Consider the following 10,751-nt stretch of genomic DNA (forward strand, 5'->3'; position numbering starts at 1 on the left):
CCGACTTTTCTGCCCTTGTGGATCCTGGTGCCCAAGGCAGTTGCCTCACCTTGCCTCATGAGTGGGCTGACCCTACCTCAACTCCCTGCAAAGAATTTGCTGAGAAGCATTCAGCCTGCTCTTGGACTGCTTTGCTGTTTTTGACCCTGTCTTTGTCTCATCACCCTGCTACAAGAGCAAGCCTGCACTTGATAGCTCTTTCTGTGATTGCCTTCAGCTTCTCCTATATAGACCCTGTGTTTCCAGATTGCTCTGATCTCTGACTGCTCTGGAGTTTGGCCATTTCCTTTTCTTAGGCTTAGTTTCAGAGATGAATGCAGGACAGCACTTTGGTTACACTGTACCACCTGTGTCTTACAAAACAGAACCCATGGGCACCCGTTGGAATTTCCCCCTCAATGCTAATTGCCATTTGGGGGGATTTTGACCGATATGAAGGTTGGTGAGTGAAAGCTTAAACCTGTAAGAAAAACACTGGGGCCTAATTTGATCAGCAGAATGTTTGGTATCTGGTGGGCGGGGCTTGTTTGTTACGCTCCGGAATCAGCCCCTCCCTTCAGTGTGTTCCGTTAAGTTTCAGTTAAGAGGGACCAACTGTCTCTTCTTCTTTTCTTGCCTCAGACTTGCCTCACACTGTTGTATTTAGTTTCCCTCATTATGTTATTTTGTTACTGTTTTCTTTATTACTAAAGCTTAGTTTACATTTATGTGAGCCACTTATTTTTCTAGAAAGAAAGAAAGAAAGAAAGAAAGAAAGAAAGAAAGAAAGAAAGAAACTCTGCTGAGGAAAGTTGTGGAATGTCCTAAATATGAGTAAGGGCATAGGTCGCCAAATTAAGGCCCGGGGGCCGGATCTGGCCCAATTGCTTTCCAGATCCAGCCCGCGGATGGTCCAGGAATTGCTGCCTGGATCGGCGTGGGGATTTTGATCATTTGGGCTGCACCATTTCCACACACCCTGTGGCACTGCCTCCTCCTGGTTTCTCCCCGCCCTGCCTAGTGGAGGAAGGGGGCTGGGTTTCTTGACTGAGCGCCTTTTTAAGCATGCCGCTCAAGGTCCCTCCACCAGCCAGCTCCTGCCGCTCGCAAGGCACAGGTAAGCAGCCACCGGGGCTCATCCAGTGCTGTGGAGAAGGGAGGGGAGAGTTGGTGGTGGGGATTTCTTCCAAAAAAATATAGTCCGGCCCCCCACAAGGTCAGAGGGACAGTGGACCAGCCCCCTGTGGAAAAAGTTTGCTGACCCCGGATATTTTCCGGTTTGCCAGGAGGATTGATTTTGCTAATCACAACACACACCTCCACAACAATTTTCACCGATATGAAGTTTGGTGAGTGAAGGCTTAAACCTCCCCTTCCTGCACGCTATGTTTGAGGATAATCACTCACAACATGCCTCATACCTCCTTAGCACCTGAGAAGATCCTCTGCCCCTCTCAATTCTTAATTACAGTGGTACCTCGGGTTAAGTACTTAATTCGTTCCGGAGGTCCGTTCTTAACCTGAAACTCTTCTTAACCTGAAGCACCACTTTAGCTAATGGGGCCTCCTGCTGCTGTCGCGCCACTGGAGCCAGATTTCTGTTCTCATCCTGAAGCAAAGTTCTTAACCTGAAGCACTATTTCTGGGTTAGCAGAGTCTGTAACCTGAAGTGTATGTAATCTGAAGCGTATGTAACCTGAGGTACCACTGTATTTACTAGGTCTTTAGCCCCCTCTCTACACGTTTTGCTTTACAGGATATTACTTTTTTGGTGCAGTTTTATTAGGCACTGCAAATGGGCTGTGTGCACAATTTTGGCAGGCTTACGCTTGTTCCTGTATTCTGCTGCTGTGCAACAGAATCACTGGGTGATCTTGGTCCAGCTATCAGGATAATCAACCTGGGGTGGGTATGTCCAGTGAATTCCTTGAAGGTATTATTTGGGCATATTTTACTAGATTTTAGACCAGAGGTAGCCAACATAGTGCCCTCCAAATGTTTTGAACTACAACTCCCATCATCCCTGACCATTGGCCCTGCTCATTTGGGCTGATTGGGAGCTGGGTCTCATCCCTGCCCTGTACATTTGGTTCACAGTACAGGACACATTCTCCTCTTCTGTTCCTCTTCATGATACAGTTATTTGGAAGTGTGCTCCAATGCTTAACAGTTTTACTGAAGGAGATGAGACAGCATACACTTCAGAAAGAAAGAAAACATACACAAAGAAACATTTAAAGCTTGGCAGGCAAGGCTGAATCAGGAGACAGATATTTCTTCTTAGTTCACTTTTCCCTCTTAGATAAGCAGGCACACATTCCCAAGAATCTCATAAAATCATTTGCAGTTCTACACATGCACGTACAAGTGCCGAGCTGTTTTACAAGATACACAGAAATTCTTACTCACCCACATATCTTTCTGATGACAGAATCCAGTCACCACTTTGGATCTTCAAGAAGTTATTTATTATATAAACTGGGAGAATAGAGAGGATACCTGGAACTCTTGGATTATAATCTTAGGACCAGGTTCTAGCTATAAAACAAAATACCCAATTTTGTAATCTGTTGTTGTCTTTTGTTTGTCCATACAATGATATCATAAAGAAGGTCACTGCTATTCCCATTTTACAGATAATATCAGAGACTGACATAGTTTCTTCAAGACTTCTTTCAGCACAACCCTATCCATGTCTAGACAGAAGTCCTATTAAATTAAATTGGCCTCACACTCAATGAAATGTGTATATTATTATTATTATTATTATTATTATTATTATTATTAGCCTTCCACACCTCAAAGCAGTATACAATGAAAACATTTTTATAACCACAAACGTAAATATGTCTAAAAAACAAAATAAACATCCATGGCAGAAACCCATTCATTCAGCTAGGAAAGGCTGTTGAAACAAAAATGTATTCAATTGTGTTTGGAAACTGCCAATAATTGGCACGTCTCATATCTCACAGATGGGGGACTATGAGCGAGGCAGGAGCCGCTTTGTCACGTTCCTGGTGCTGTTTGCCCTGCACTCCTGGCTTCATACTGGATAATTTTAGTAAGGTCGCGAATATAAGTCGCACTCACGGTCGGAATTTGGGGGGAAAGTGTGGCTTATATTCAGGCCAATACAATAATGGTTTTTCATCAGGTAGGGGCTTTAGATAGCCATATGTATGACTTCTGACCAGTTATAAAGCCCACAATTAACATTCCCCTTCTCCCCCTCTTGCCACCATTCGATGCTATCCAACTGCTCCTACATTCCTTAAATCATAGCACCATCATGACTATTGGAATAAAATGGAGTTTGCTTCTGCTGCACATGTGCTGAGGAATAAGCACCATTTTGTTCTTTTAAAAAGGGATAATCTATTTAAAGACTCTGTAACCATGTACATGCCTGGCTGGTTGCCTTATAAAATATTTTTAAAACTTAAGAAGGAAGGAAGGAAGCTGCAGTGACCAGCATCAGTCCCAGTGGGCCCCAGAATGCTAATCCAGGTGTTGCGGTGGGCCCTGTGCACTGCACTCTACAAGGTTATTTGGGGGCACCTAGTGTTCTGGGGGCTGTGGAATTTGGCTCGGGGGCTCAGCCCTAGCTGCCCCACTGCCTGGGGTGTTTATATACCCTTGTGACTGTAGGCTGGCATGTTAATTCTAAACAAATCTGTTGTAAATGGAAGTATTTTCAATTAAATAATATATTTGTTTTATTTTCAAGTAATAGTATGTGTGTACAGCAGAATCACTGTGTGAGAGACGGTTCCCAAAGTCATTTATGGGTATAAAAGAAACAATTAACTTTCAAGAAGCTACAGTAGGGAGGAGCTAATCACATTTACGTACATCTTATACTCATTAGAAAATTGCTGTTGTTTCACTGCATCCTTGAAGTGAGTGGAATGCCTAAGAGATAGCAAATGCTTAAATGCCCATGTTTTAACTGTAAAACAACAAAACAAACACCCTGGTATAATTCCCTGTTGGTATGAAGCAGAGATTTCCTACATCCTACAGAAAGTAGCTAGATTGGCAGGGAAGAATCTGATGCAATGTATCTCATCTCCAAGGTGAGGGACAGGTCATTTTGCTATGCATATTTATGCATTAATATGCAGAAAAGTGGCTTGGAGGGTTTTTTATAGATATCTTAATTCTGCTGATGCAAAAAGAGAAGGAATTTACAGGTGTCGCTTTGGAACACAGACTACTGATAAACAACTTGCCATTTTGCAGTGTCTGGTCACATTTGTAGTCTTTTGGGATGCAAAAGGACTGGAAGGATTATTGCACAATTTAAAGGCACTTCTGTCACTTTAACTTTTATTTTAAAGCTAAATTAGTAGATTTCTTTTTTGTTTGGTTTTCTGCATTGCTTCTGTTAAACATTTAGCTTAGCCTAAATTCAGCCGCAGAAACAAGACAGAAAGAAGGAAACATGCAGCACTTGTCAGAAAACTTTTTTAGTTTGACCTTATGTGGAGGCAGGCTAGCATAAAGCTATGAACAAGTGGATTGTGATTTATTAATATTAGCATCTGTAGACACTTCACACATTTAATGCTTTGATCTGATCCATCAGCAGCACTAAATTGTCATGTAATTGTTTAATTGGTCAAAATATACACCATGATACATAGACTATGGTATGCATGAAGTGCCTGAATGTTTAGTCCTGGTGAATAAACACTTTTCTATTAGGACAAATTAAAATATACACAAAGACCAGAACAGGGAGTAATCAAAACAGTTTAATATTGCATTCTTTTGTGGTCGTGCAGCTTCTATGCTTCAGCTGATATAAAAACGTTCTGTTAAATTTTATATAGCTTTACAGTTTGTCAAGGTATGGTAATGTTCCTGCATAAATAAATGGTCATTTGTTTGTATTTAATTTTCATATTGGTTGTGGGAAGTGTGCTACACACACACACAAACACACAAGAAAATAAAAGGATTTGATTCTTTATATACCTCATATTACAGCTGAGCAGTCACACAGCTAGAGTTAAGGTTATGAGAAGTATTTCTGAAATCCTTGCAGAATTTCCATCAGGTCACTGTAGTAATAATTATGCATGTATGCAGTTAATGTTCCCTGACTGCTTCTGATCCTCTGTGTCTGTTCCCTTTCTGTGCTCTCCTGTTGAGATCATACAGTCTGAATCTAACATACTGTAAACTGGTCAGAACTCAAAACCCTTGCAAATTATACGCCTTGCCTATGGAACAGAACACTCTCTATCCCCATACAAAAGCAAAGAAAGTATAACACACGAGACATTTCTTGTGTAATTGAATGTATATTCTTCACATTAGAAAATGTCTGGAAGAGCCTTAGTTATATTCCCTGCTATTGTCCAGAAATTATTTCCTCTTATATAAAGGAGTACATTTCTCCTGAGAATTTAATTTCAAGTAAGTGGGCCCGGGTGGGGTGAACAGAAACTCACATCCATGTAAATGAGATAAGGATGACTTCCCCTTTCTTCCTCTTTTAAAACTAGCTGATCATGTTTGCAGGAAACAATGCAAAAGCTACCCCATTCTTTAAAAAAAAGGCAAACAAAAAATGTGTTTTAGGCAATTATGGAAAACTGTTATAATAGTGTTCGAAAAATGGACAGGTTGTGAGCTTGCTGAGTGGTCCCGACCTTAATCTTGAACTGTTGCTCACATTCATGTCTCTGTAAACATGAACTGCTGTGCTGCAAAATGCTCCAGCTACCCTGCCTTTTTCTTGCTTCTAGCTGAAAACCTTCAGTCCTGTTTCCATCTGCATTGCACAATTCCCCTTGTTTCAAGAGACCTTGGGCTACAACAACGGATCACAAAGGGGTGGGTGGCTAAGCCTGCCCAAGGCAAAGGCCTTGCACAGGTGCTATTATAGCAGAAAATATTCAGGCATCAGTTTCAAAAACTAGGCTGTTTGATATAGAAATTCTGTTACTTTCCAGATACACTGAAACTCTTTCAAATATACACAGTGAACGGCTCTAGCTTTCCTGCTGCTGTTTTTTAAACACCTTTCCCCCTTTTCTTGTTTGCTAACTTTTATATGATATAATGGGGCCTGATTACCATGCTCTTTCATTGTTTTCTCCTGCCCATTTTTTACTCCAAAAAAACAGTGAAGAAATGTCTCATTTTCCTTTTAAAAAGCAAAATCCCATGTTTTGCAGCTAACAGCAGATTCAGACAGCTACAGCTTATCTTCTTCTACCTTGGGACAACTAGTCTCGGTCAACACACATGGATGGAAGATATCTGATATTGGTATCATCCGGGACAGCAATATGTTACAGTGAAAAATAACCATTAGAATTCACCTTCATTTTGATTTCCAGCTGCTAAGCCCTGCTCCTGTTGCAGCCACATTCACTTCAGTGATGTTTGTCATTCGAGCAACATTCAATGGGTTTTTGACTGGAACACGCCTAAGGCACAAAACAGTGTCTTTAAACAAACAGCATCTTTATCGCTTTCTAGCCTGGTGTACCTGCCCCATCCGTGTTTTGCTCTGTTCTTAAACATTTATTCAGTACCAGGACTCTGCAAGTCTCTGTACTGCACCCTGCTTGCAATCTAAATAACACAGGCAGGAAAAGAAAGGCCCATGTTGGATAAAAAGTAGCAAGTACAGGAAGAGAAAGTTTGACTGGTATGTATCAGACAGATGACTCTATGACAGGGATGGCCAACGTAGTGCCCTCCAGATGTTATTTGACTACAACTCCCACCACCCCTGACCATTGGTCGTGATGCCTGGGGCTGATTGGAGTTGTACATTGATAACTTCTGGAAGGCAGCACATTTGATGTATTCTCCCCATCTCCTGCCTCTGTACCCAGTTACTCAATTATTTTCTTTTTCTTTTTTGCCACTGCAGACTGTAACACCTGGAAGTTATCAATGGCTAGCCTTGAGAAGTGAAAGGTAAGCTGCTATTCATAGAAGCCACAGTGACAGTTATTTAAAATAAAGAGACTATTCCTTCTGTTCTCCCCCCCACCCCCAGAACTCCCATTGTTTTCAATGATGATCTTGCTAGCATAAGGATGGAAAAGAGGGTCAACCCAATATTCTTAATAGCAGTTGGCACTTCTGAGCTTGCTGCAGGCAATGACTAATCCAAGCAGGGTGACATCATTTTGGGACTCTGGCAGTTTGTGCTGTCTGAGAAAGATGCTGCTTTTAAACCAGCTTCTGTGCTGTTTAAATAACTGATCAACTGTTCAAAAAAGGATTTATGGAAACACTCAGGTGCAAACATTCAGGTGCCAATCTTAACGAAAGTATTTAATTTAAATTAATTTAAATTAATGCATCTAAGTTAGTCATGTCTGTGAATTTCAAAGGGTCTACCCTGAGTAGCGTTAACATTGGATATAATCCGCATTCTTTTCTGCTGTTGTTGAGTGGCTTCCATTTGCCTTTTCTGCAAAAGAGGTAGACATATACACCAAAGATTCTCATTCTGATCCATTCACCATCAGTTTTACTCCTCATTCCACCCATCTCACCTCACCTATTTTATTTTTAAAGTTTGGCCTGTAGATTTAGATTAGTAAATATATGTTTGTCCATGTATTTTGTCTTAAGAAGCACAATAGTAGGGTTTTTTTTAAGTATAGCACTGCATCAGCAATGAAAGGGAGATGGTTTTGTGATGTCACAGGACCAATCAGTGCTGTCCATAACTGACTTCTGCTGAAAGCGGGCAAACAAGTTTTTGGTGAGCTTCACCTTAGCTGTACTGTATTGTAAGTCACTTTGAGTTGTCATAGAAAAAAGCAACTACTATGTTTAATAAATAATAATAGTAATATTAATATTAGAGATAAAAGTATTAATCTGACACAAAGAACATTTTGGCATCATCAGCTGGTATAAATATTCTCAGATCTGCAATTTTCTCCTGGTTTTGGCAACATCAGTGAGGGAGGCACCAGACCTTTCCTTTGAGCCTTCCAGATGTCTTGGCTGTCAGTGTCACCCAAGGTGCTCATTTGTCCTGGAACCTGAGTACCTGAAAGAAAGTCATTATTACGTATTTTTTGTTTTTATGTTGTGAACCACCCTGTCATCTTCAGATGAAAGGCAGTATACATACATACATACATACATACAAACATACATACATACATGCATACATACATACAATAGCACAGGGCTGAATGATCATCTCTGATTGGTCTACACTCTATGACTCATTAGGACCATGCAACTTCAATTGCATGGGTGTAATTAATATACACTTTTTTGTTATGTAAGTACATTGGAACCTGCCTTAAACTGAATCAGACCACTGGTCTATTTAACGCAGCACTATCTACATGCATTGGCATTGGCTCTTCAGGGATTTATGCAGGGTTCTTTCCCAAACCTACTTGGAGATGCCAGGGATTGAACCTGGGACCTTCTGCAAGCAAAGGAGATGCTCTACCATTGAGCTACATCAGGGGTCAGCAAACTTACTGTGCCTTCGGCCGGTGTCTCCAGTGCTATTTCCAGCACACTTCCAGGTCAGAGGAGCACCAGAAATAGCTTGTGCGCATGTGCACGGGCCTCCTTCAACCTGGATGTTCACCAGAAATAGCACAGGCTATTTCTGGTGCTCTTCCGACCCAGAAGTGGGCAGCCGTGCAGTTCAGTGCCGGTAAGAGAGGGCGGCGGCAGCGGGGGTTGCCGTGGGCTGGATATATGAGTCCCTCGGGCCTTATCCGGTCCGTGGTCCTTAGTTTGGGGACCCCTGAGCTACATAGTAGCTAAGAGGAAGCCTTTCCAATGTTGGGATGGAGAGAGAATACCATCAACGAAAATTCTGTCTTAACACCAGTGGGAAATTCCCTTGAAATGCAAATAGCAGCTTTAGAGAGAACATTTTTGTTTGGGCCATGGCAAGAAAAGGGATACCATTATTTAACAGAACAAAAAACACACACATTGATGGCACTCGCACAATTAATATTTCATCTAAACTGGCTGTAACAAATTATTGGGGTGTAAACTTTCATAGGCAAGGACAGTGAACAGTGAAGAGACTGGAAATTAAGTGCTTAACCTTACCTTTTTTCCTGCCATTTTTCAACTGGTAGACCTAGTAACTGATGCTGTTTTCAGGTGGGATTCCATCACATGCTAGCAAATTCAGTTTGTGTAATAAAAGTTATTCTGGTGCTCTTTCCCAACAAACCCCCTCCCCTTCCAGATGTTCTGTTTATTGAGCATTCATCCTGATTTGTTGGCAGGGAGGTTATATGAAATTGTATCAAGCAATTGTTACCCCCCTTCAAATGCATTGTAAAAAGGAGGGGGGTAACAATTGCTTGATGCAATTTCATATAACCTCCCTGCAAACATATCAGGATGAATGCTCAATAAACAGAACATCTGGAAGTCACCTAAAAGGCTTGTGTAGGCAAAACACTCCTCTTTGAACCTGTTGCTCTCCACCTTGTGTATTTTGCTACCCTAAATTGAACATGCCTACTTGGAAATAGGCCCCAGTGATTTCAGTTGAGGTTGCTTTTAACTAAATATTGTTGAAGATTTACATACTGTGGATGCAATCTGGAGAAAGGTAAGTGTGCTTGAAAAGTCTCAGTGAAGTAATATGGAAATAACCACACAGGTCCCACATATTTCAATGGATTTAGGTAAAGGCAAAGGGACCCCTGACCATTAGGTCCAGTTGTGGCCGACTCCAGGGTTGCGGCGCTCATCTCGCTTTATTGGCCGAGGGAGCTGGCGTACAGCTTCTGAGTTATGTGGCCAGCATGACAAAGCCACTTCTGCCGAACCAGAGCAGTGCACAGAAATGCTGTTTACCTCCCCACCAGAGCAGTACCTATTTATCTACTTGCACTTTGACGTGCTTTTGAACTGCTAGGAGCAGGGACCAAGCAACGGGAGCTCACCCCGCGACGGGGATTCGAACCGCTGACCTTCTGATTGGGCAAGCCCTAGGTTCTGTGGTTTAACCCACAGCGCCACCCACGTCCCACTTCAATGGATTTAGATATCCCTAAATTTCCATGGATTACATTTTATCTGTTTCTTGCTGCTGCTATGAAAATCTCCTTGCACCCACCAACTACAATGTTTGTTTGTTTTTAGCATACCATATATGTATTGATTAAAACTGATAGCATGAACAGGATGCCAACTGGGTGTAATGGGGGCAATACATAAAAAGGAAACAGGGTGTCCTTTGAGACTCTCAAATCTGACAAAAATCCTACTCTCATTTGCATTGCCCGAGTTTCAGTAAGAAAGTAAATTATTAGATTGTACTCCTTTTCTACTCAACAAACCTCACAAAAGTAATAGCACTCTATAAAATATTTTGCCCAAGGCTTTCAAAATGCAGAATAATTCTCCACTCATAATTGGGTAAACTTTGCTAAAAATAGTTAAACTATAGATGAAAACTGTTGTACCATGGATGCTTTAAGATGTTTAACTCAGGCATCAATGCATTTAAGTGGAAGTTGTCTCTGTTGACTCCCAGCAGGATTTGCTTCCAGGAGGGGGAAAAAATAAGACCTTCAAATAGATTGAATATGGCCCTGAGATGATGTTATTAAGCCAATGAAGGAAGGCTACAAAGTTTGGGTTGTTATTTTTAAGTCATGATTTTTCTCACTTATAATATATCAAGCTAGTTTTCAATCCAAATCAAAATGATACTTGTTTAACCAAACTGAGTCCCCCCCCCCAAAGTAAGAGACTAAATATAAAATGTTTTGCTGCAATTCAGA

At 41.3% G+C, this 10,751-nt stretch overlaps 1 long non-coding RNA gene across 2 annotated transcripts; it reads left to right on the plus strand.

The window, feature by feature from the left end:
* Positions 1–473: 473 nt before the first annotated feature.
* LOC309380348 lies at positions 474–10,751 on the plus strand. 2 transcript variants are annotated; one of them, XR_014172845.1, is made up of 4 exons: positions 474–813; positions 6,878–6,924; positions 7,873–8,027; positions 10,505–10,751. It is a non-coding gene; the product is annotated as an uncharacterized lncRNA (long non-coding RNA). The 2 variants fall into 2 exon arrangements; XR_014172846.1 differs by having other exon boundaries at positions 475–813; positions 7,963–8,038; positions 10,521–10,751.

The sequence above is a fragment of the Podarcis melisellensis genome, assembly GCF_964234715.1.
Source record: "Podarcis melisellensis genome assembly, chromosome: 11".
Taxonomy (NCBI): domain Eukaryota; kingdom Metazoa; phylum Chordata; class Lepidosauria; order Squamata; family Lacertidae; genus Podarcis; species Podarcis melisellensis.